The 20,797-nt window shown below is 40.9% G+C and overlaps 1 protein-coding gene across 1 annotated transcript in view; it reads right to left on the reverse strand.

Annotated features, from left to right (window-relative positions):
* The window catches only part of LOC144289109 (uncharacterized), a 199,178-nt gene that overhangs the window by 12,377 nt on the left and 166,004 nt on the right, over positions 1-20,797 (reverse strand). The window contains exons 7-8 of the mRNA XM_077857375.1: positions 7,952-8,330; positions 1,580-2,532 (exon numbers count right to left, since the gene is read on the reverse strand). The gene's annotated coding sequence lies outside the window, so the exon portion shown is untranslated. The remainder of the gene's footprint in view (positions 1-1,579; positions 2,533-7,951; positions 8,331-20,797) is intronic.

Below are 20,797 nucleotides of genomic sequence, written 5' to 3' on the forward strand. Positions count from 1 at the left end.
AAATCTCTTTTCAAACGTGACTGAAATTGGACACAATAACGAGTGTGACTAATGCAAGTCTTGTTTTCTTACCCTTTTATGTCATACTTCTGTTAATACACCCAAGATTCATGTCTATTTTTTTCCACAACAGCCTTACAGTACGAGCTTGAATTTACTTGATGGGCAGTAAGGCTACAGTTCTTCTAAATGTTTTTTTTCTGTACTCAACTAAACCACCTTCCATCTATCTCCACCAGATTTCTTGTGCTCAAGGAGAATAATTTTCCAGTTTGTTACAATAGTTTTTAATTCTATATCTGGAGTTCAGATGATTTGTAGTCTCGTCTAATTTGGTAACATACACAATGGAAAAGGCAAAAGAAAGAAAAGAGATTTCATTTTGTATGAGAAAAACTCACCCCGACTGTTAACTGTGAGTCTTAAAGTCTATACCAGAATTCACAACACACACTACAGATTTCATGGATAATATCCATTTGGAAGTTTTGAGAATATTATGCATTCTTTTTATTTAACATTAGTTACGTATTTTCTTCATCTTTCCTTTTTTTTCAATCTTTGCCCCCTCCTACCCCCGACCTAGCAAACAGAGAATAACTTCTTTCTGACTTGGATGGCTCCTCTTTTAAGTCAGAGTATCTACTGGGAAGCTCAAGAAATCACGGCAGAAACATAAGGTCTGACTCTGGGCTGGTGTCCTTAACCTGGGGGCCACAGATGAGCCTCACTGAGCTCAAATACCTCGAAAACACAGGCAAATGCTTGTGTATGAATGTAGCAAAAGATTCGTGGCTTCCATCATAATTTCAAAGGGGTCCAACACCTCCAAAAGGCTAAGAACCCCAGCTCTAAGGCACTCAGACATAATAAAGCAGTAAACTGAAGAAGCAGCACCAGAATGATTCAACTTTCTACTCTGCCATTGAGAAAGAGAAATTCTACAGTAATTATACATTAAGCATCTTTTGCATCAACGAAGAACAGGACTTAAGGTTGTGATTTAGGAAATCCAGCATATACAAAATAATACAGAAGCAATAATCGAACACTTCAAGTATCAGTCACTCCAAATATCTGAGTTTCCACTTTTCACAAAGTTTGATATACTTTCTTTGTCCTCTTTTGATACCTCTAACTTATTTGATAACATTGGTTTAAAACCAAACCACCAGGAATCAGAAGTTTCTCTGCACACGTTACTAACCAAAAACATGTATTTTTTCACCAGCTCTTACTAACTGTATTATTTTTGCTAGAAGATCCTGTTCTCTTCCATACTTCATCACCAAAAAAAAAAAAAAACACTTAACACAAATATCTCAAAATCAAAACCGCCTTCATGACAACATGCTGCAAAAATCAATTTATCTTAAGTCACAACTTCTACTGTCATCTACAGATTATGCCATCTTTTATAATCATCACCACATCCCGAGCATTTCCTACAGGTAAATGTGAAACGTAGCATAAATGGGTCAGGAAAAGATGCTGCCAAAAGCTTTATCCTTTGATGAAATGCCACTCAGAAATTTAGAAGAACCCGTGAAAACCAGAAACTGCTGTCATCCATACTCACCACTGAGCAGGACACAAAGGACCCCGAAGCGCAGGCTGGACTTGTCATGGGATTGAATTCCATTAGGAGAACAGGCAAGCAGAGACAGCAAGTGGCAACACTACCTTGCTCCAGCTCATCTTATTTGCAGACACACAGATTTTGGAATCTTCCAGGACTAACAATGAAAACCACACTAGGGTTGTTTTCCCAATTCCTATGAAATGAGTCAGTAGGTCAAACAACTTATCCACTTGGGAGAGAGAACAATTTCCTTCAACGGCACTCACTGTTTCCAGTGACTGTAATTCCCTCCCTATGCCCCCTGGATAAGCTACTGGCGAGCCAGCCGCGGCAGACACATCACAGGTACCGCCAAGAGGGGTGGCCTTCTTCATGGGATACTTTCTCCTTGTGAATATTTATAAGGAAAAAAAATCCAGTTAAGAGGAAGATGTGGAGGAAGTCTCTTCATTTTAAAAAAGTCGGCAGAACTTTTCTCTGCTGAGACCGTGTAGTCAGTCACTTCTATCTCCTAAGACGGCAGAGTGATAACTTTAAATATAGAAAAGCAGTAACTGTACCTTGAAAAGCCCCCCACAAACTGCTTCCTTCTGTAAAACTTCCTTTCCTCCTCAAAAGGACTGGTATACTCAAAAAAAAAAAAAAAATCCCAATGATTATTCAATCAATCCACATTCTGAAAAACCCTTCACAGGCTTCTGTGAGTCCTGCAATTCTGTCCATTAAACCATATAAAGCAGAAGTATTTACGATCTTGCCAGCAGTCTTTTGAATCCACAATCCAAGACCTTGAACCCTGGCTTAGCAATAATCACTGGAATCCATCACCTACTCACCGGATAGAACATTTCTTGTAGTTAGTGACCTTCTGCACTGGAAATCACCAGCTACCAGCAATGAAGCCATGGTTCTGAGAACTCACACATTCAGCCAGATACATGGACGTGTATCTGTAAATACAGGTACAGAGATCTGTGACAGTTCTTCATTTAGGAGACTGGAAGTACTTTTGCTTTCTGTATCGAGAGTACTTTCTTTCTTTTTAAAGAGGAGGTTTCGTTTTGATCTTGAGAAATTCTGATAAAACCACCAACTGAACCTGCCATTAGAAGCGAGGGATTTCACAACGTTCATTCCAAAAAAACTGTGGCTATTCATTTCTGGAAGTGATTCACTGCGAAAGAATCATTGTTGGCGGTGGAGGGAGCGTTCATTTTTAGAAGGCAGCCTGCCCTCCAAGCAGCCAGCAGAGCCCTCAGACACAGCAGCCACGTGCCTTGCTGACCCCATCCCCGCTCCCTGAATCACTGTCCCTCAAGATGACGAGCAATGACCAATTTCCTCTAACTCCCTCACCATACAAAACCCCCTTTGGTCTATGTGCCCTGGATTAATCCTCTGCTCTGGTGGAAATGTGCAAATAAATCTGGGAGGGCTGCAGCCGTATTCTCCACCTGTCAACGTTCGGTCGCTGGCGGGTAACCAGCATATGGATACTCACTTCCTGTGAGTCTTTCTTAAAAGAGCTTATGATATTTCCTTTGGAAGGAAAAAAAAAAGTGGGGAGGCAAGCAACGCAGGGATGAGAAGTAACTCCAACAAGCAAAACTAAAAGCATACAACGCGATCACTGTTTACCAGCCACGCCTAATTTTAATTTGGTTTCTCAACCCCTGTGTAATTAAGACAGCCAAGAGAACAGCATCGGGAGAAAGACGAGGGGAAAAAAAAGACATTTCACAAATGCTTAGACCTTCAGTGCGCGTGACCAGAAAAGTAATTTTAAGATTCAAGTGAACCAATCCGAAGCGGGTTAGAGTGTTAACCCTTTAAGAGTTCTTTTCACTTGTCCCCAAATTTCAAATATGGAAATCATCTCTCCACTGGGGCGCTGAGACACTACACACACAGTCTCTGAGTGCCATCCCCAGGGTTTGTAAGAAAGGTTTTTTCAGATTTGTTTGGGATGAGGAAGAAACATAGTTATTTATAGGACTCTCCGTCACATTAACAGGTTGGCCCTGTGGCTTTCACACCAGAGCACCCTTTGAAAGCTGGCCACAAAGGGCTAAAATATATGACTTCTTCTATTTCTCTTGGTGCTCGCCAAACCTGATCATTTATGCCAGAGTGGAGTAGAATTTCTTAACAACTGGGCAAATTTAGAAAGATTGCTTTTATCCCACCTTTGGGAATATCAGTGGTGACAGAGCTCATTTTCTGAGGAGACTAGTAGACATTTTGAAGGAGGAGCTTTAAAAAATCCTGTCCCTTTATTTTTAGGCTGTTCATGTGCTCCTGTCTTGGGTGTAAATGGCAGGAGGGAGAGCTCCTCAAGGTAGGAGGAGAAAAATATAAGCTTCCACTCAGTGTGAACAGGACTAAAGACCAATGAATCAAATGCAGGCACTCCCCTGTGACACAGCGCTTTGGCCCTTAATTTCTAACACTGTAGCACTGTGCCATTTTTACTGCGACTCCTTTATTTCTCTTCAAATACTCAAAATAAGCTAAGGAATATATGTGAAAATTTTTAATAAAGCCATCTGTATTTTATACTATGGAAGGAAGATTTCACCAAGGTGATAGGTTTTTATAATCTTTGCCAAATGGGTATTTTGAAAACAACAGTAGGGGAACCACTTGCATGATATGAAAACAGCACTGATAATTGGTGCTAAGAATTTTAATTCACACCAGAGGCGCCTGGATGGCGCAGTTGGCTAAGTGTCTGCCTTTGACTCAGGTCATGATCCCTGGGTTCTGGGATCGAGTCTCACATCGGGCTCCCTGCTCAGTGGGGAGTCTGCTTCTCCCTCTCCCTCTGCCCCTCCCTGCTGCTCCCCGTTTGTGCACTCACTCTGTCAAATAAATAAATAAATAAATAAATAAATAAATAAATAAATAAAATAAAAAAGAATTTAATTCACATCAGCAACACTACCCAACAGTCACCCTTCTGTCCTCACTCTCAAGACCCTATGAACTTCCTCCTCCGTGGCAAGAAGAACATTCTGTAAAATGTCAAAAGAACAGGAAACTATTACAGGTAAGAGCAATTTGAAATACCTACAATTTCAAAAAAATCCTATTGCTACTGAGCTTGGTGAAAGGAAAAGCAATGACAACTCCTCAAATATCAGAATAGACTATCCAATTTCCTCACTTACTAAAAAGTCAGCCTCCCCCTCCTACTGGGTCATGTTCACACACATGTCTGCAGGTCTCAAAGCTTCTCTGCACTATGTTCCCATTTCAGACCTTGCTTTGTAAGAAAGTTCCTCTTAAGGCCTGGGTGGCCAATGCAGCAGTTTTAAGAAGAGAAAGGAAAAGTAGAGCAATGCAGAATAAAGATCATGCTTGGGGTGGGGTGGGCGGAGGACAACACATAGAACAGGAACCCAACAGGTGCGGCCACTGCCAAGAAGCTGCTGCCCAGTAGGACTCCTCTGCCCTGTGGGGGCTGATGAGGGTTACTTCTCGGGTTGTCCATTTGAGCGTGACTGAACTACAGAGACTGTCCAGGTCTTGTTGCACTCAGCTATGCTGTGGACATCACTCAGGGGTAAGTTCACCGATTCCATGTTCACTCTCTACACCTCTGGGCCTGCTGTCCCCCAACCTTGTCCCATTCTCCCCAAACAAAATAAAATCCTGCAACAAATGTTCTTTACGTCCAACCTGACTCAAAGTTTTCTTTTACGGTATGAAAAGGAGTGCCCTCTTAGAGGCACTTTTCTAGAAAGGGGGGGCACGTGGCCTCACAAGAGGAAGGGCACCAGACTGTGGGAAGTCGGAGGGGCCTGCAGAGTTTTGGCTGTTCCTTTGGCTATGCTTTGCTCTGGTTCAGAGGCCCCAACCCCTTTAAGCCAGTTTAATCATCAGTGGTAAGAGCAAAATGACACACAGGGCTGGCTCAGACACCTCCAGGAGCTGTGCACATACCGACTCACTGAATTCTTACCTCGCTCCCAAATTCCATTATTATCCCCAGCCTATAGACAAGGAAACTGAATCCCAGGGAGTTTAAGGACTTGACCAGGGTCACACAATCAGTAGATGGTGAGGCGAAGATTCAAAACCAGGGAGCCTGGGCTTGGCCACTCTGCTCTGGAGCCTTCCATCGGCATGTCTGCCCAGTCACACCAGGCTGGGGCGCATGTGACATAAAACAGGAAACTACCTTTGAACTATATACTTCAAGGCAGATTTTTTACTCATGCCACATGCAAATATTTTCTCTGCAGAATTTAAAGGAAACTAATGACAACTAAGTGCTGGTAACTCTAACACCTTCCTTTGTTCTTTGAGAATAGCTTCATTTAATTTGCAAACTACTGGGATCCCTGGGTGGCGCAGCGGTTTGGCGCCTGCCTTTGGCCCAGGGCGTGATCCTGGAGACCAGGGATCGAGTCCCACGTCTGGCTCCCGGTGCATGGAGCCTGCTTCTCCCTCTGCCTGTGTCTCTGCCTCTCTCTCTTTATCTCTCTCTGTGACTATCATAAATTTAAAAAAAAATTGCAAACTACTCTTCTTTGCAAAATCTGTGAGACTGAGTTTTAGAGATAGAAAGTATTTAGAAACTATGTTTTCAATCAGTGTGGTTAAGGGAGGCTCATGGTTACAGGGTTACAGTTTGAATCTCCATCTAGTAACTCCTGGAGTGGTTGCTGCGTCACAGTCCATGGGGGTTGGGGGTGCACGTGGAATTCTGAGACACTTCTCTGGTATTTTTATCTGACTGACTGGAATCCATTCATTCATGTGACACATGTGTGTGTAATACTGGTTCTTAGAACAAGCATCAGTTACAAACTTTCTTCAGAAAAAAGATAAGATGAGAAAAAATATCTTTTCTTTCCATTATTATTATTTAAAGATTTTATTAATTTATTTGAGAGAGAGAAAGCACATAAGCAGGGGAGAGAGTAGTTTCCTTGTTAAGCAGAAAGCCCGACGTGGGGCTCAAATCCCAGAATCATGACCTGAGCCAAAGGTAGACACTTAACCGACTGAGCCACCCAGGTGACCCTATTATTTAAGTCAGAGAAAAACAAAGCCTCTATTAAAGGTCTGCCTATGAGGAACACAACTGAAGTTCTACCTATTTTTTTTCCCTTTAAACTTGCTCATATGCAGACTCTTTGATGTCAAAGAAATTGTATTTCCCACAATGTCATTAAATGTGGCCACAAGAGTAAGAAAATTTGGGGGACCCCTCTGCTTAATGGTGAATGATGATTTAAGTCATTTACTCTTCAAGGAAACAGAAATTTCCTACTCAGGGTCTTCAAAGCTTTTCATGCTCTGTATTCTATAGTCTGGCCCTATTATATTCACTTAGAACCTTCTGAATGGTTCCATATTATGTTGGGTCACACCAAAGATACATGAAAACGCCCAGTCCTAAAACAAAGACATTGGATGACAAGAAAAGTTAAGAAGAGAAAGAAGTAAGACCACATTCTTGTATTACTTCCACTTAAGAGAGCAAAGATTCTGGGAAACCTATGTACGTTAAATTTATAAGCCGGCACTTTTTTTCCCCCAAAGATTTACTTGGCATAAAAAGTTACTTCCTGTACTATAATCATAAAGTCAAATGTTATTTGCTCCTATCATAACCATTCACATACTTCCTGTCATAAAAACTTGAACTTTGCTGGAATATTAAGTGAAACATGCCCCAAAACTACAGCTAGGAAGTGACCACATGGATACATATTGTAAATTCATATTCCAATCTAAGCAAGAGACGAGTCATCCTTTCTTGGAAAACCAATATTTTATCGTTTTGGGTGACTAATTCATCATTTACGGCCCATAGAATCTTTAAGTGTAAAAAGGGCTTTCCTTATTTACTGAATTTAATTAATAGTTTTGTGGCAGCTTTAAGATGTCTTTTGGAAGTACTGTGTGTGTACTGGGCTTCAAGGAACTTGCAGAGTTCATGGCATGGAGCTAAAATCATGAAGATTCAAAACCTTATATAGGGTTAGATGTACACATTTTAAAAGCATGTGCCCATTTTTCTTTGATGCCTTCATACTTCTAAAAGAAAACAAGCTTTTAAATTACTAGGCTTCTGCGTGTCTGGAGGGAAAAGTGGAGCTAGTTGTACACACACGAAAAAAGTGTGTGGAAAGTATGCACGAACAGATTTGTTTACAAAACAGGGCCCAGCAAAGTCTGTCTCTCAGGGCCACAGCAGGATCCATCCAACGAAACAAACACATAAATGCAGAAGAATCTATGCAGGCAGCTCTTATTTCTGAGGAAGGTACAAGGGTTAGTAATTTACGATGTAACAACGTGGTCCAGTCTTGAACTGGGAATACAAAGTCACAAAGTCCAGTTGCATATACTTACATGTAGTACATTGTTTCAGTGCTCCTTCTTTGGGGTTTCAGTCTCACATTTGTTTTTTTCAGCCTTGTCACGTTCTCCTACTTTGAATCCCTACATATATCCATCTGGAGAGGGTGGTCCCTCCTTTAGACACAGTCAGGAAACAACAAAACAAACTCTTATTTTAATTCATTGTATAGCCATCCAGGGAGATTTGCAAGTTCAGCCTTTGACTCCCTTCTACGTGAAGCCAAGTATGAGCAGCATTCATTTTCAGCGACCACTGGCTTTGTCTTCCCATCCCTTTTCCACTGCCAATAAACATGGAAGACCTCTGTCACTTTGTTCCTGGACACGCATGATGGCCTTTTAATTGGTTCCCCTGCCAGTGAGCAACTACCTATGTGATGGGAAAACACAGTAAAGGGTGAGAAGATGGGGTTCTAGGTTCAAGTCTGCCAGATACAAACCAGGGATCACCTGGTTGATGATCTCGAGATCATCGAGAAAACTTCAATTTTAGGACACCTGGGGGGCTCAGCGGTTGAATGTCTACTTTTGGCTCAGGACATGATCCAGGGGTCCGGGATATGGGATTGAGTTCCACATCGGGCTCCTTGCAGGTAGCCTGCTTCTCCCTCAGCCTATGTCTCTGCCTCTCTCTGTATCTCTCATGAACAAATAAAATCTTAAAAAACAAACAAACTGCGATTTCTTTAGACCTTACTCAGTGTACCCAACTACAGCATGAAGAAAATGACCATCAAATCATAGGGTTTAATCCATCAGGCACACAGTCACCAAATATAATCTGAAATTTAGTTTCACCGCATACCTTAAGAATCTTTAGTGACTGCTAAAATTTAAGTTCTTCTGCCTTAATTATATGTGCAAGTCTTCTGTAAACTGGAAGGCACTACACAAATGCAATAGGAACTCTAACAGGGATCATTTCTTGAGTTAGCACGCACTAAGTATTATCCAGGACTTTTATATACTTTTATACACTTGGGCTCTAAGTCCCCTGGACATTCTGAAAGGTTAGTTTTATTACTCTACATTATATATCAAGAACCTGAGGTTGTATGAATAACTTACCCAAGGTTGCATAACCTCGTTACGTGCCAGGAAAGTGCACACAAACCTCCATGTGGTTGATTATCAAGCCTACTAAGCCATACTGACTGCTTTATTATTATTATTATTTAACATTTATTTGAGAGAGAGAGCATGCACACGCAAGTGTGGGGTAGAGAGGGGCTAGGGAGAAAAAGGCTCTCAAGCAGACTCCCCAACAGCTGAGCAAGGAGGCTGACTTGGGTCTGCATCCCATGATGCTGAGATCATGACCTGAGCCCAAACCAAGAGTCAGATGCTTAAGCAACTGCGCCACCCAGGCGCCCCCTGAGTGCTTTAACTGTAACATAATATGGGGGGGGGGTTCCCTAATTACTTGAGTCATCATTCTCTGAGCCCTGTAGTGACCAGCCTGCATTAGGAAGCACAGGTCATCATAATATAAAAACACTGACAAAGTGATCACTTAATGCTCTGTCCTCAACACCAGCATCTATTCCTGCTCACTTTTTAGGTTGCTAAGTATCACAGAATACAAAGACAAATGCAATGTAGTTCACCTGTGACAGTTAACTTGAACAGTTAATATCGGAGAAAGTCAAAGGCAACAGAGATGATTTCATGAGAGGCAGACTCCTCAAGAGAATGGTTTGTATATCCAAAGATTACAAAACGCCCTTGAGAAAACGTGAATGCTCACACCAAAATCGTTCTCTTCATGATTCTCCCGCAGAACTTACCATTCAATCTCTGTTCTAAGAAATAACATACTGTTGCATCATATCCCAAATTTCTATTCTATAATGTAAACCAAACTTAGATTTGACTTTTTAAACTTTTCAAGACTTAGTCCTAATAAAGTCTCTTAAAAACGTTTTACTGTTTGTCTTAAATGTTTGATTCAATTTCAAGTGGATTCTCTTAGTTTTCTGGTGCCAGTTATTCTCAGATAATAAGGACATTCTGAAATGGTAGTAATAGAAAAAGAAAGGATGAAAGGATTATTGATAGGTAAATGGTGGTCAACAAAAAAGGGGAATAGTTCTCTGGTCCATAAATGAAAAGTAATGTCTTAGTTATCCTCCCACTTGGAGATTCTCAGGCTCACCTAGTCCAAAGTACTCATGATGAAGCCAAGCTTATCAGTACCACCACTGTATCTACTGGGGCACAAATATGGCATCATATGACACCCTATGGAGAAAGTCTGACCATCTAGCAAAACCAGAGTGCAGTCCAGTAAATAGTGTAATAAAGCCCAACTTTACAAGATTCACTCCATCTACTCCAACTCTATCCAGTTTCATGATGATCTTTACTTTTTTTCCCCAGAAGACAAGAGTTTATAATCTGGAAGAATTTGGTCTTATAAAAATTCATTTTTAAAAGGCCTCACAAAAAATAAAATAAAATAAAATAAAATAAAATAAAATAAAATAAATAAAAATTCCTCACATATCAAGATCCTTCCCAACATAAACTGTGTTTATATCCTCGTATATTAAACTTAATGGTTTTGCACAATAAACAAGTGTTGTTGAGGGTGTACAAAAAAAGTAACCCACGTGCACTGTTGGTTTCCATGGTGCAGCCACCATGGAAAATATGGAGGTTCTTCAAAAAATTAAAAATAGAACCATCCTACATCCCAGTAATTGCACTACTGGGTATTTAGCCAAAAAATACAGAAACACTAATTCAAAGGGATACATGCACCTCTGTTTATTGCAGTATTATTTACAAGAGCCAAATTATGGAAGCAAAGTGTCCATCCATAGATGAATGGATAAAGAAGATGTGGCATATATACACATACACACATACACATACATGTACATATATATACATATATACACACACACACATACACACAATGGAATATTATTCAGTCATAAGAATGAAATCTTGCCATTTGCAACAACATGGATGGAGCTCGAGAGTACTATGCTAAGTGAAATAAGTCAGCCAGAGAAAGAAAGGAGGAGAAAAAATACAACTAAATGGTTTTGGCTCCTGCAAATAACCTTCAATCAAAAGTTCAGGAAAGGGCTATTTTGAGAATGATTTAATGGAATTTATATTATAAAACCTCAAATGCATATTGACTTAACCAAGAGGACTCTGGAAACAAAGTGTGATTATGGTGTTTTTTCTAGTGACTATAATGTCCACTTCCAAGAATCTAATAAAATAATGTCTCTCATGCCAAAAAGAAACCCAAGAAGGCATGCCCTCAGAAGACTGAGTCTTAGGTTGGTAAAGTCTGACTGTAAGGAATCAGAACAGTGTTAGTGACATTTTCACCTTGCAAAGTTGTTGTCTACTGTAGGGATCTCAGTTTGCTCATAAAGAAACAGCAGTTCTCTTTATAGCTCCTTCTGAAGGAGCTCCTTCCATCTGAAAAGCAAAGGGTGTTACTCTTCATTAAGAAAAATGAGTCTGTGATCTACACATCATAGTAGACATTCTCTTTCCTATTTGCAAAGGATATAGAAGCTCAATAATACACAGTGCAAAATCAGCATGTAAGCATGCAGAAGAGCCTTTTTAGATTTCAGCAATCTGAAACTGGGGAAGGGGGTGAGCAGAAGTGGGATGGGAAGGAAGAGGTGGCAATTCAATAGTCTTGAACTTCTGACTATGATTCCAAAAGACACTTAACATAGGACTGGTTTCCCAAAAAGGGTTTTCTAGCACTGACCCCAAAGGCAGCATAATGACGTTGTTGTAGTGTATATTAACGAAGGCCACTGATAATGATATTCTTTCTCTTAAGACAAACCAGAAGCTGACAATGCAAGCAGACAATGTAGAGCAATGTTGTGGTTCCATTTACAGTCCTCAGAAGCAGTGAAGCCTGTGCTTCAGCAGCTCAGGGTGGAATGCTTGTTTTGGAGAGCATCCAGCAGAGAGCATTTGGTTTCCTCCATTTAACCAGGTCACCCAGGCATGGAATGCACAGCTCTGCCAGACAGAGAGCATTTTGGATGCCTGAGAAACAACAGCTTGTCCAGGCTACTGATGCGAAGAGAGGCCACGGTTTCCTTTTTCTCTGCTTTGAATGGCGGCCTTGACGTCACAACAAACTAGGAACCACTGGAGAGACAGATAACACCGCACAAGCCAAGAGCGCCCTGCTCTGTTGCTCGGCTGCTCTAATCTCATTCTTATATCTTCTCTGGCCACAGAGAGTCAGCCTGAGCAGAGGTAAAGGATGGAACTTAAAAATAAGGGCGGTCTCTGGGCTGATGAAACAGATCTTGGCTACGCTAATCACCACCTTCAAGAAAATTCAACGTGTTTTCAACAGGGTAGACTTCCTGGCGAATGTCTGCAGTGATTCTGCTGATGGTTTAGACATCTGCGCTTTTCCCTGAAGAGCTAAACTTCCTGGGTATCAAAACAGAGCTCTTCTAAGAGGCGCGTGAAGTCCTGGGAAATGCAAGGAGCTTATGAGAGCAGGCCAACAGTCTTTGGACGAGACTTGTCTTGTTTTCCCGGATAAAAGCACCCTTTTTAAGGGATTTTATAATTTACGTTCGAGCAATTAAACATGCACAGAAGTACCCAACTGCAGGTGTCTGGACAAATGGTGAACACTGTTCAGATGCTGGCAGGTTCAACTCACTGTTATTTAAAATGAGTTGTCTGTGTTAGTCTTCAGAGCAGTCTGAAAAGCATGATCTTTCATGTTTCAACCTTACCTCAAAATTATAAATTATATTTAGCTATGTGAGTGTCAGATCATTATTTCCATTATAAAAGCAATGCTAACTACAGCCATATGAGGCAATGTGCAGACAGGATCTGAAAGCATCACCCCACCACTTTCATGAAGAGAGAACAGTTCTCTGCTGCTGCAGGTATGCCCTAGGTTTGGTCCTCCCCGTTGGGAGCCAAACCTAAGCCCTAGCCCAAATCCACAGTGCTCAGGGTCCTTCGGGACAGGTGAAGCTGGAAGTCCAAGGACTAGGGGTTGGTTCTGAGGGTCTGTGTGTGTGTGCGATGCTCTCATAACTTCTATGCTTTCTGGAAAAGAAGTTCAGTGGGAGGAACAACATGTCCGTTTCTTTTCTTAATTAAATGAGCACTCCTAGTGTGGTCACTGGGTCTATCTTGTTTCAAGAGAATCATCTGCTGTGAAGACTGACTGACTTACCTTTGAAGACAAAAGAAGGTAAAATTCTGATCTAAAGCTCTCATTTGAGACCCCTGCAACAATACCGCCCTTCTGCCTCCGGCTGTCCCAAACAACCCTTACCCTCTATAGGTGTCTCAGGCCTGTTCCGGAAGCTGGTCTTTGGACTCAAGTGATCTTACCTGGGTAGATAACAAACTCTGTGTCTCTTTCCCACTGTTAAAAAAAAAAACCTCCCAGTACGTTCAGTGATTAGATAATGGAGAAGATGCAGCAAATACTACTTTTCACCTACATTTTTTTTTCAAATGCTGGTTATACTCAAGAGGTGAAAACTTATTCTAGCCCTACCTGTGTTTTTACGTTATAGGAGCTCTTAATGGTTTAGGAACTATGATTAAATCTCCTCTGAACTGATTTATTAAATTTAAGTTTTCAAGAAGACAATGAAAGGATTTCTCAAACTTAAGGAAGACAATTTATTTTTGTCTAACATAAACGACGAGAAAACGAGAGGGGAAAAATAATTTTTTTGCCATCCGTATCTTGATTAGAATTTTCTGATGTTCAAATTCCTGGTTATAAACCACAGTAAACAATCAGTCATTCATTAAGGAGCAACTATTGAAAAGGCGATATTTAAAAGAGGAAAAAATAAAACATGATGTGATTAAAACCCTACGCACGTCTTCACTTCAAGGCAAACGCTGTGCCCATCTGGGTATTTAGGGGGTGCCAAATATCATTGGGATCTAGATTTAATTCATGTCATAAAGAAAGCACCGTATTTAATTTGCTCATAAAAAACCTAGAACCTCATGGAAATGATGACGGTGATAAGGACAGTGAAGTGAACTTATTACTAAAATGAGGTATTCATTTTTAAATTATTTAAATGCAGTATCAGTCACAAACGTGAATAAACTTTCAACAATCTAGTGTTCCACTCCTAATGAGAAAGAGTAATTTTGAAGACAATTTTCAGCTTAAATAAGTTTCTGCTCTAATTTGCTCCTCTGTTAGGAAATCTTTAAAAATTAGTGGGTTTAAAAACCCTGGCTGTGTTTAGTCGGGAGGCCAAAGAACAAGAGACAACATTTGTTCCCAGGGAACTCAAAGACAGATCCTGAGAATTTATAGACACTAGACACATTACCAGAGCTGAAGGCACTGATTTTGTTTGCGTTAGCGGATGCTGAGGTCTGAGGATAACCTGAGTCCATAGTCGTCTTTTTGAGTGACAGGAAGCTAGACACGCGTCGGGCCAAGCAGCCCCCACCATACGTGCAGAGGTACCCAGCATTTAGATGTGAAGCCTGCATCTGCCTACCTCTGCCTCCCAGGATGGTCACCCTCTCGGCTGGCGGCTTCCTTAGGTCCCCCCTCTCTTGCTCACTGAGTCTCACATGAATTGCTGACCTGATCCCTACTTTCAGTCCAAGGGTACTGACGGGATTTTTCTACGCATTTTCCTTAGGGACAACAGCGAGAAATGACCTCTCCCTTTTCCAATTCCCTTTTCAAAATGGTAGAGAGTATGTCTATCTTAGCTCTAACTATATTTGTAAAAAATAAAATTTAAAAAGATTTTTCTCCTCCAGTCTATCACAACTCAACCAACGGTCATCATCCGATCCCGTAATGCACATGAGAAATTAGTTTTCACAGACTGTCACTTGTGCTAGTTAGAAAAAAACTTTGTAGGGTACGTATCTATGTACCTACGTCCTATATGTACCTATGTATCAATGTATCTACCTAGCGGTCTGTACTTTACCTATAGGAAAACAAATTCATGATACTAATCTCCAAAAGTGATTCTGTACTAGATACTTTATAAAACCAAGATCTTAATGCTTATAGATCTACCCTCTAAAAGGCAACAACAGAACAGCTCTTGTCATTATCCTTAGTTTCTGAACATGTACATGGAGAGTTACATGCCCTGGTGTTAACCCAGCTTCTTCCCTATACGTGTTCTTTTCCTTCACATCACGTCATAACCTACAGTTGCCTTTGTGTGCTTGCATGCTACCTGTTTCTTCCACTAGCCTGTATATCCCATGAAGACAGGATTAATGTCTGTGTTATCCTTGTGTCAACACTGTGGATGAATGGAGGGAGGGAAGGGAAAAGAGAGGGAGGAGGGAAGAAGACAGAAGTGGCAGGTAAAGCAAGGGAAGGGAAGACACGTTGCATCAGCAGCTATGCTGGTTGCAGTAAACAGAAGGACTTCCACGGTTTCATTAGATTTTCACTCAGAGAATTTTAAATTCTCTGTAACTAAAACTTCATCATGTCTCATAACTTCAAGTCATCCTTTAAACATTAAATTAAAATTATTACTTAGGACACAAGGCACGGGAAGGGAGGAGTAATCCGCTCCTAGGTCTTTTATGTTGTGTCTATACAACAGCCATTGAAGCAAGTAGTTCTGCTTCCTGGCCTCTTAAGTTACCTGTTTATAAATACAAAGCTGTTTTAGTGGGTAGTTTAAGAATTGGGATAAAGTTCCAGTATTTCTTTCCTTTTGATTCATTCAACATATCCTGGAAACACAAAGCCTCACTTTTAACTTTGGTTCTATTTATGTACAGGAAGAACTCATTCTTAAGAAGTCCTTCTCATTTTTACCGCTCACGTAACAATGGAGTTTCTGAAAGAGGACACCAGTCATTGAAGAAACCCTTTGCCAATAATAAGCAGGGTCACTGGGCTCAGGGCAACCTCAGGGTTGATGGCTACGAAGGCAGATGTGTCACTAACAAGAATTCTCGGGAGCCCTGATTGCCTGGCTGGAGGTGGGAGCCCCTGACATGTTCTTCCTCATACAACATATCCCACGACGAGCCCAGTTGTCAACACACAGGACAGATAAGGACCTGCCCGAGCTCACAGAGCCCCATGCCTCCCCATGGGCCTCACTGCTCAGTCTCTGCAGGTGACGCAGGCTGCAGGAAGTGGCAACAAAATCATGTGTGCTGCAGACAAGGCGTGAACGCTGACTTTTTCTACGGGAAAGAAAAGAAATAGACCACTATGGGTTGGAAGCATCTTGTCCAGGAACCATTACTGGCGGGAAATTCAACCTGCGGAGCTGAGAGCAGTGCCCAACCTGTCTGTTTTGCCACAACTGCCTAAGGCTCTCCTACTGAGGCAGAGACCAACGTCTAAACTTCCATCCTTGGTGGCTGCCCTGGGGATTGTGAGAATTAACAGAAATAATGTGTGTCTTTTGCACCTCAATACTGTGGGGCTCCTGTGAGAATCTTCCCCTATGAAAAATACATCCAAACCCAGCTCTGACCCAAATGCAGTCAGACCACCCTTGGAAATTCAGCTTTTATCTTGCTGAAAACTTTCCTTCAGTGGCTTCTCAGTTTATCGAAACAGACTGATTATTTGCAGAGGGTCCAGAGTACATGTAAGCATTCTTCTGGTGACAAAAGTAATAAATTGCTCCCTGCACTTTCTCACTCAAGTAGTTCATAATTCAGATGCTCTTCCCTCCCTGTTCCTGGATGCCTTCACCTTTTCCTTGACTGATGTGGCTTTGGAAAATAAGGTGCATTCACAAACCCAGGAAGCTACCCTGCATGGCACCCTGTCACAGCAAGAAAGGCATAGAGGTCTCCCTCTTGACGGGTGGGCTAATTCACTTGGGTCCTGACCTGTATCAGCAGTGTCCTAGGAATGTAGCCTTCACCATCACACCCTCCTGATGGCAACCAGCTGTGGCTTGCTGACTCTGTGGGTAGACCATCGAGCATTCCAGCTTCATGTGCGAGAGTATTTCCTGGTCCAGCTGCAGCCTGTGGCAACAGCAGAGGTCTGAACTCCTTCAGCAAGCCTTAGTGGGAGATGGACTTGAAGCCAACAATCCAGAATCCATCCTGGTGCCAGCGTGGCTTTGTCAACAGCCCTCAAGAGCAAATCGTGTTTTCCCTGGCTAGGGCTTGGCTTCCTTGCTTTAAAAAGGATTCTTAGTATTTATTGCAGTAAAATCGAGCACTTTCAAATTTCTGCCAGATTCCCCTGGAGAAATTTGGTTTATTAATACCAAACAAATGTGATGCCTGCAAGGCAAGGGACGCAGATTCTAGTCCCTGGCCCACTACTGACTCGCTGGGTGGCTTCAGGCAAATCACTTAAATCAAGGAAGCATCCTATTCAGCAGGCAGAGAATGGGTCCCTGGTAGGTGGGCAGTGCTCTGTGAGGTCTGGGGCCAGGTTCAATGGTGAAACTAAGTCAGTACAGACAAAACCCTTTTGCTAGGAGCCACTGCCTGGAGCACCATCTTGTAGCTGGGATCAAAGTGGCCACTCTGAAAGATGACCCTACCATTTTTTAAGTCTTGAAGCTGAAGAAACTGGGTCAAACTTTGAGGGGCAGTCTCACATAGTAGCCAAGAGCATGACTCTTAGGAGCCAACTCTGTGGATTTGAATCCTAGGTCTACTGTTTATGAGCTTTAGTTTTCTCATCTGTAAAAGTGGTATCTACCGGTCACAGGTGGTTGTGAAGATTATTAGAGTTAATACTTGTACTGGGGAGGTAAGCATGACCTCTTGGCACCAAGTTAACAAGGGAGTAAAATCAAGTATCACTAAGCATGTATTCTTCTGGATTACAAAGCAGATCCATACATGTGGTTTCATTTGCGACTCACTTGACTTACAAATAATCTTTATATGGCCCTTCAAGGTATGCAAAGACACTTTCCCCCCTATTTTCTTTGAAGCTCATATTCTCATTTGTTCTTTTACAAATCACACTTCAGCAAAGCTACCAGGCAGGTTGGAAAAACAAAAACAAAAACAAAAACAAAAACAAAAAGAAGCTTTAAGGAAAAAAAATTCTGAAGTAAAAATCTCAATGAATAGATTAAGTAGCATTCTAGAATAGCCAGAGAAATAATGATTTAGATGCCATCCACATGCTATCTCTACCTCAGACCTCTCTCCTGAATTACAGACTTTAAAATCCACCCGTCTACCCAACAACTCTATGAGAATTCTAATGGCCATCTCAAAGTCAACATGTCTAAAACAGAACTCCTTGTTTTGCTCCATCCCCCCCCTAAACTAGGTAAGAGGTAGAATAGGATAAACTCACACACACTGAAATACTGTAGCAGCATATAAGAAGAATAGCTATATCCCAACAGGATGAATGAATTTTATAACATAATATGGAGAGAAAACAGAAGCTGCAAAAAACTACACACATAATTACATATCTCAAAATACCTTTAGCAATGCATTTATGTGCTAAGATATATAATATATATATACTTCTTTAAAGAAAGGTAGAAATGAAGTACAGAAAGATCCAGAAGTATTTGAGATGTTTTAATTCTTAAATACGTGGCGGTTCACCAGAGCACATTTTTTTTTAATTTTGCTTCAGTATTTTACACATAATGTTTCGTATATATAAAATAATCAAATTAAAAAGAAATACAACTAATAAAAATGAATTGTGTTGAAAGTTACGCTTCAAAACAATAAACGAAGAAGCACTGCAGGAAAGTAAATCTTACTAAAAATAGGACTAAATTCATGTATGTTAATAACATTAGTTATGAAATATAATTACTTTATCAAGGATGACTAAAACACACAAGTGGTAGATGGATCCAATGCCAAGGGAAAAAAAAATATCCCGACCAGGTTTACAGGTCAGAACAAATTTATTTATCAGAAATATCTTTCCTATTTTGCTAGGTTCTCTTTGTTAAAAACAAAATGGATTCGCGTTCCTTGCTTAGCGTTTTTTTGTTTTGTGAGCAGAGACAATCTACGGCCACTAAGGACGAGGATGTCTCCCTCTCCCTGGCCTGCCCCCCTTGAGGCTGAGGTTTGTGTAGGAGAAGCGCAGAGCCACACCTGCATGGTTTTACATTTATTCTTCTTTCCTGCATCAGCACTGACAGCAATTTGTTGTAGCTAGACTTAAAACACGCATTCTTCTGTCTAAAACATCTAAGTTGTAAGTCCTTTTTTTTTTTTAAGATTTTATTTATTTAATCATGACAGACACAGAAGAGAGAAGCAGAGACACAGGCAGAGGGAGAAGCAGGCTCCATGTGGGGAGCCCGATGTGGGACTCAATCCCAACACCCGAGGATCACGACCTGAGACAAAGGCAGATGCTCAACCACTGAGCCACCCAGGTATCCCTAAGTTGCAAGTCTTAAATGAGCCACAGTATAAATGTCTATTTTAGAAGGAAGTGGCCAAACTCAAAGCAACGCTAGGGATGATATGCCTTGTTTATCTATCTGTTTGAACAGGCAGGTATAAAACAAAAAGAGGCCTGTGGATTTCTTGTCCTTTTCAAATAAGAACTGGATCTATTTGAATGGCCAGGGAGGAGAATATAGTTTGATTTAGATTTGGCATGGATTTAAGGGAAGAAATGTCTTTGTAGCTGGTCCTAAATATTATGGTAACTTGGACTGAGTTAGTCTCCAAGGGAGAAGTCGCCACATGTTATAACAGAAGCCACTGGGCTTGGCAAGGAAGGGAATGAAAGAATGGCAATTAAAGCAGTACCATTTCACCATTATGGTGAAGACACGCCGGCCAGGACGATTCCCTGTCCTCTTTTTCCAAGCCTGATCCAATTAAACCATTTGCCCTTTCAAGTCAGCCTTCACCATATTCTAAAGGGTACTGAGGGCTGAGATGAATCTTAATCTCTAATGAATTCTTGAGAACTTTTTCTTCCTTCCTACTAAGAAAAGAACAAATCAACAGATTCAAAAAGAGGAGTGCCAGAAAAAAAGTCTGAGTTTGAGAACATTGCGAAGGTACATTTTTCAAACTTACTTGTTACTTTTGTGGCTCTAATAAGACTGTGTTCCGTTTTGATGCATGCTCTACCACTCCAAATTTAAATTTCAAAAAATTACATTCTTGCTTATATCTGCCTTATTTTGACTGGTCATTCCCAAACATAAACTGATCTACTCTGAGGCTTTCCAAAGCTGTAAGGCAGTGCATTCTGGTACAAAGTAGGCTGTTAATGAATTTTTACTGAGTGAATCTGCATTCTTTCCTGACCTTGATTTGGATATAAATTATAAGACTTTTTATACCAACAACAATGGAGTTTCTAGCCAGCCAGGTTTTTTTTAAGGTGAAGAAAAATTATAAAAGGCATAAATCTTGGCTCATAGATTAAGGATGTACACCGATCCATGTATTTTATGAAACATACAAGCCCAGAGGTGACTCTTCTAGACCATATCATTTGTTTTACAAAGAGAAAAAAAGAAAATTCACACTATTTACTACAGGTCTGCAGAAATCATCACCTACTTGCATGATTAAAGGCAAGAATATAAGGCTAAGTACTGAATGCTGCTTATTCTTATATTGTTTTGTCAAACTCATCATAATTTACTATTTCCAGGAGGAAAGATAAGCTTATATGATGGTGCTGATTACAATATCTAGTTTCCAGCTAGGAGAAGCAAAGGAAATGAACTCTGAGGAAAAAAATGGGACAAAATATAAATGTAAATAACACAGTTTTGGTTTAACAAAGTGGTTTTCCATGTTCTTCATTTGAAAAGAAAGGAGAGGGATCCCTGGGTGGTGCAGCGGTTTAGCGCCTGCCTTTGGCCCAGGGCGTGATCCTGGAGA

This window comes from Canis aureus, chromosome 18 (genome assembly GCF_053574225.1).
Source record: "Canis aureus isolate CA01 chromosome 18, VMU_Caureus_v.1.0, whole genome shotgun sequence".
Taxonomy (NCBI): domain Eukaryota; kingdom Metazoa; phylum Chordata; class Mammalia; order Carnivora; family Canidae; genus Canis; species Canis aureus.